Here is a 5,616-nt window from a genome sequence, read left to right as displayed (position 1 = left end):
CCAGTTAACGTGGTTGGAGAAAAAAGTTGAAGATTTTTTTTTTTTATGCTAGTAGGTGGCGCTATCAGTACGAATAAATATAAGTTTGTAGATGTATTCAGACCTGGACTCTCATCAAATGTGTGAAATTTTCAGAAGATAGGATCATCTGGGTCAAGTTAACGCAGCTTTTATTGTCATCGTGAATTATCAGACTCAGTGGCACCGTAACGGCCACGCCCTTTGGCGAAAAGTTACAATATTCAGTGTTGGACATGATCAACATCTTTAGGCTTTTTTCTGACAAAATTTCAACTGGATCCCTGAAACGGGCTCGGCACAATAGATAAAAATGTAAAGTATGACATTTCTTGTCACCACTAGGTGTCGCTACATGTATAACCAAATATTATCATATAGATGTTTTCAGGCCGTGGCTATTAAAATGAATGAGAAGTTTGGGATTTTTTGGAGCTTGTACAGCGGAGTTATTAAGCATTTCTTCTTTTTTGATGAAGGAAATATTCAAGGCAAAATTTGAGGCCCCGACCCCCGTCATATAGTATTTTAAAAAGTCAAGATTATTTCCTCAGTTGTTGTCCCAGGTCTTGAGATGATACATGCCAGGTTAGAAGTCAATCGGATTAAAACTGTTGGCAAATGGGCAAAAAGAAGGACCACAGTGAATGTGCAAAAATGGGCCAAAATTGGACATTCAAAAATTAATAGTTCACTTCCTGTACATTTTAGGATATGGCTTCCACTGACTTTTTTGTGTGTGTCGGGGCGCTTCACGTGCCTGGCAAAAAGTTGTCAAGTAAAATTTATAAGCAAGGATTGGCACCTCTTGTCCTCAAAGGCCATAGTCCTGCATATTTTAGATGTTTTCCTCCTCCAACACACCTGATGCAAAGGATCAGCTCATCAACCAGCTTTACAAAAAACTAACAATGCTGATCATTTGAGTCAAGTGTTCCAGACGTTCCTCAAACAAATCTCATACACACAGAAGCATTTCAAAACTTGCGTGTGTCCAAAAGAAGACGCTGAGGATGTTTAACGGCTGTAATGTATATGCCAAGCCTGGAGTGGCGCTGTAGCGCAGCCACTGGGAGTTAACGGAAAGCGTAGAAGAAGAATCAGCAAAGAAGACGACGATTTTTCCCCCTAACTTTATTGCAATCTACAGAACAAAGGTATCAAAACTACATGAAAAAGACGAACACAGGAGAAGTGACAATGGCGGGTGATTCAAGTACAAAACCGCTTTTTGAACGTGGGAATCATCTTTTTCTTCCAGAGACAATTTTTTTTACTAAACTAATAAATTAGAGAAAAATGACAATCTTCTGAGAATAAACATGCATTTTTGAAAACCACATTACATCATATCTTCCAAACGAGGTGTTATATATATTTTTTTCTTCCCATGTCACCGCAAGTGCGAAGCCAAGTCGAGTGTTAACGAGGAGCAAATGCGGGAAGCGAGTGGGGGGGGGGGGGGTTAACGGCGAGGTTTGAGGGTGGGGGGAGGCTTTGATGAGTGAAGTGGCATTAGTATTGTTCACACGGGCCCAGACTTACACCCCCTCCCCCCATCACCCCCTCCCTGCCTCTCTCCTGCGGCCATCGCTCGCTGCAGTGTTGCCGTGGCGACGTAGAAATGCGGGAACACTTCCGTCCTTAAGAGACGACAGGCCACGGATGGAAGGAGACGGAAGGATGGAGGGAAGGGGAAGGAAGAAAGGTAGGATGCGTGTAAGGAAGGATTAAAGGATAGAAGGAAGTGAGGAAGGAAAGCTAAGAAGAAAAACACAAAGAAAATGTGCAATGTGCAAATCTTCCATGAAGGACATGCTGATCAGCAGCAGGCTCCTGGATTTACCTGCTGCGTTGCCATGGTGACCGGCTCACTTGTTTACCCCCGTTTATTGCACCCCAATCTCACCGTCCTGCCAACCTGCCGCAAAGATCCGCCGCCGCCCTACACACACTCTCTCTCTCTCTCTCTCGCATTCATTTTATTGGCAGGCAGCATTTCCATGGAAACATCCGGAAACCATGGCAACCATTTGAATCAAGCCAAAGGCTCTCACACAAGTGCCACACTCCACTTGATACCTCGCTCGCTCGCTCACTCACTCTCATGTTCGTTCATCGTCTCTTCCCTCGTCGGCCGAGGCCGACACGTGACGACATCATCAAGTTGTTCGCCGCGAACGCATCTGCACAAGTGGAGTTCTCGGGACAACACTCAAAAGAAAATAGTAATTACTGTATGACGGGAAGAAACCATATCTATTCTGGTATAACAATATTTTAGGCTCCTTTTTTCTTGGGACTTCAAAAAAAAATCGGACTTGGTCGCTACAAAAAAAAAAGAAGGAAAAAAATGAATTTTCACAGAAATTACTTTATGTTCTACAAAATTATGATTGCTCCCCCACCAAATTGCAACCTCTTATAAGATGATATTTTTTTCCCTTGAAAACACCTGAAGCCATTTCCCCCTTCTCACTCTACCAGAGAGAGAGAGAGAGAGAGAGAGAGAGAGAGAGAGAGAGAGAGAGAGAGAGAGAGTGCAGCACAGCAGTAAAGCAAAGCAAAGCTTGAAGTAATGATGCAAGTAATAATGGTAATGTCATTATTGAACACAAAAGCAGATGAAAGCGTGCGCAGCAATTGGCAGCGTTTGCTGGCGGAATGAAAACAACACAATTAAGTGGCCGCGCAAAATCAGGGGAAATAAAAGCAAAGTTGCGCCGCGTGAGAGAGAAGCCTTTGAAGAACAACACGTATGACATGAATCTCTAGACCATTGCACATGGGTGCGTGTGCGCGTGAATTGTCGTGCACGTGCGCGCGTGCAATCGTCAGCGTTAGTGCGGAACTTGTTGAACCCGTGTGAATGTTTGAATCATGTGAATGCATGCGAGTGCATGTCAACATGAGAATGTTTGTGTGTCTCCGCTCCGATTACTTGAGTGTCGACAATAGTTTGTGTTTGCGTGTTGAAAGTTGCCGTCGGTCTCGAGTGATGCCTCCCTGTGTGTGTGTGGGGGGGGGGGGGGGGGGGGGGGGGAGATGCGGTCACTTTAATGTGTCAATCATTCGGGGAACATGCCCCCCACTGGCTTTCAGGTGAAGGGGGAAAAATGCGTGCATAGAACTCATACACATCGACTCATAGAATATACTGTACAGTATGCTCTTTATCAAATTGAGTGACTTTTTTTCAAATGGAAATAAAGCAATTAATGTAAATAAATTGTTGATATTTCAGGCCATTTTTAAAAATAGGCCTACTGAATTTTTTTTTAAACATTTGTTTTGTTTTTTTAAATTCAATATGAATGTTATTTAAATTTGTTGTTGTTTTACAAGGTTAAATATGCATAATTATAGTTCTAATACCTTCATATATTGTTTTTTTTTTAAATAGTGTCTTTAAAATATAAAAAAAAAGATCAATAATTAATATGAAGTAAAATAAGATTTTTTTTTTTGTGAAAAATCTTAACAAACCAACAAACAAAAAAAAACCATCAGAGCTAACTCTGTTTGCGAAGTTTCCCATCGTGTATCCGTAGTAGAAAGATGGTCACGGGACACGTCAACCTCCTGTAAGGCGTGCTATACGAGTCATTAGTTCAAACTAGACCCACGCTTATATAAAAATGCACTTTGATGTGATGCAACATATAAAAAAAATTCACATCATTGAATTAATAGTGGGGTTTTTAAATTAAATTATTAGTACGCCACTAGATGTCGCTAAATTTCATACACTGTACTTTAAAAATAAAAATTAAAACATGATCATTCAAGTTAAATTTCAATACATCTGCGTTTTTAAAAATACAACCCATGTAAGAAATCTGTTTAAAAATAATTATTTCAATTTAATCTGTGCTAAACTACTATAATAAAAGGATATCCACATATCAAATGATTTTTGAACCAGTTGTGCTCCCGTTGACATGAACGCGACGCTGTCAACAACTCAAATGATCAGATTTTTCCATTTTTGTTGTTCACTGCCAGCGATGATCTATCATCATCTCATTCTTTTGGTCGGTGCGGTCTCGTCTCGTCTCGTCTGCGAGGGTTTCGCCGTCCTCCCTCTTGGCAGCGTCGTGTTTGTTTTGCGGCCGTGCGAATTAGCACTAATTGCTTTGCTTAGTGGTGATGCGGGAAAAAGCGTGAAAAAGAGAGCGAGAGGGAGAGAGAGAGCTAATTAGGCTGCTGTTGTCGGGGTGCCTTAATGAGCCTCTCGTGTTCCGTGCTAATGAGACCCCAATACCCGCTGTTTGCGCCAATGGGTCAACACTCAAGCGAGAGTGTGCAAGTGCGCGCGTGTGTCAGGGCCGTATTATCTGTGGGAAGCAACCACGTACAAGCACAGTGCTCCCTTGACTTCAAAATCGGAGCGAGTTGACTGAACTACATAAGCTGTTTTACAGAAGTTTGCTAACTTAACTCATTCACTGTCATTGACGGCTATAGACGTCAAAAATTCATTTGAACAATTTCTATTAGTTTGACATTTTTTCCACTTCTGTACAAGAGTATGAAAACTTAGAAATGTGTTTTTTGTACATTTAGAACAGATATACATTTTGTGATTAATCGTAAGTTAACTAGTGAAGTCATGCGATTAATTACGATTAAAAAGTGCAATTTTTTGACGCCCCTGATTTTTAATAATCTTTTCTTAAAAATAATATAAAAAAATTATGACTTTTTAAAATATATTTATTTTTAAAGAAAAGATTATATTACAATCTTTAATCGTAATTAATCGCATGACTTCACTAGTTAACTCACGATTAATCACACATTTTATATCTGTTCTAATACAAAAAAAACTAGGTTTTCATACTCTTGTTAACAAAAGTGGGAAAAAATGTTGAACTAATAGAAATAGTTCAAATGAATTTTTGGCGTCTATAGCCGTCAATGGCAGTGAATGAGTTAATGTTGACACACAATGAAAAATGGCATAAACAGGCTAACGAAACTAGCATCAATGTTTTGGTGTTGTACGCCTTTAAGCAACGGGTTAAAGCAATGCAAACACACAGACAATATAGTACCACTCACTGGCATATATTCTTTATCCTCTGCGAAAAACAACTAATAAATAATGAAGATTACTGAGCAGCTGTGACCGTCTGGTGTTGCATTTTGGTATTCAGGACTTATTTGCTGCCCAGTTAGTTGGGGAAACCGGAGATTGCGGAAATCGGATTAAAAAGGAAAGGCGGTCTCCCAGTGCCCACTTCACAGCAGCCAATTTGACATCATCCACAAGTGGAGATCTTCTTGCAGTTCCTGCAAATCCCGTCAGCTGTGTTCAGTCACCCAACGGCGCAAACGGCCATTGCTTTGCCCGTCTACGAAAATGCCAAAAATAACATAAACTCCACCCATGCGCACAGTTAGACTGCACACAAAAATAGGGCCCTAAAGTTCAAGTCATATCTTTTTGCCACCTCTACAGAATTGTTGTCATCCAATCCTGGCTGAATTGTGATCCCAACATTCAACCGTCACCTGACAGGAAATGCCGGCGGAATCGGAAGTGACGACAGAAAAAAAAAAAAGACAGACAGACTGAAAGACGACAGCAGCAGA

Source organism: Leptonotus elevatus, chromosome 1 (assembly GCF_054856555.1).
Source record: "Leptonotus elevatus isolate MCC_2025b chromosome 1, RoL_Lele_1.0, whole genome shotgun sequence".
Taxonomy (NCBI): Eukaryota; Metazoa; Chordata; class Actinopteri; order Syngnathiformes; family Syngnathidae; genus Leptonotus; species Leptonotus elevatus.
This window is presented reverse-complemented; position numbering follows the sequence as displayed.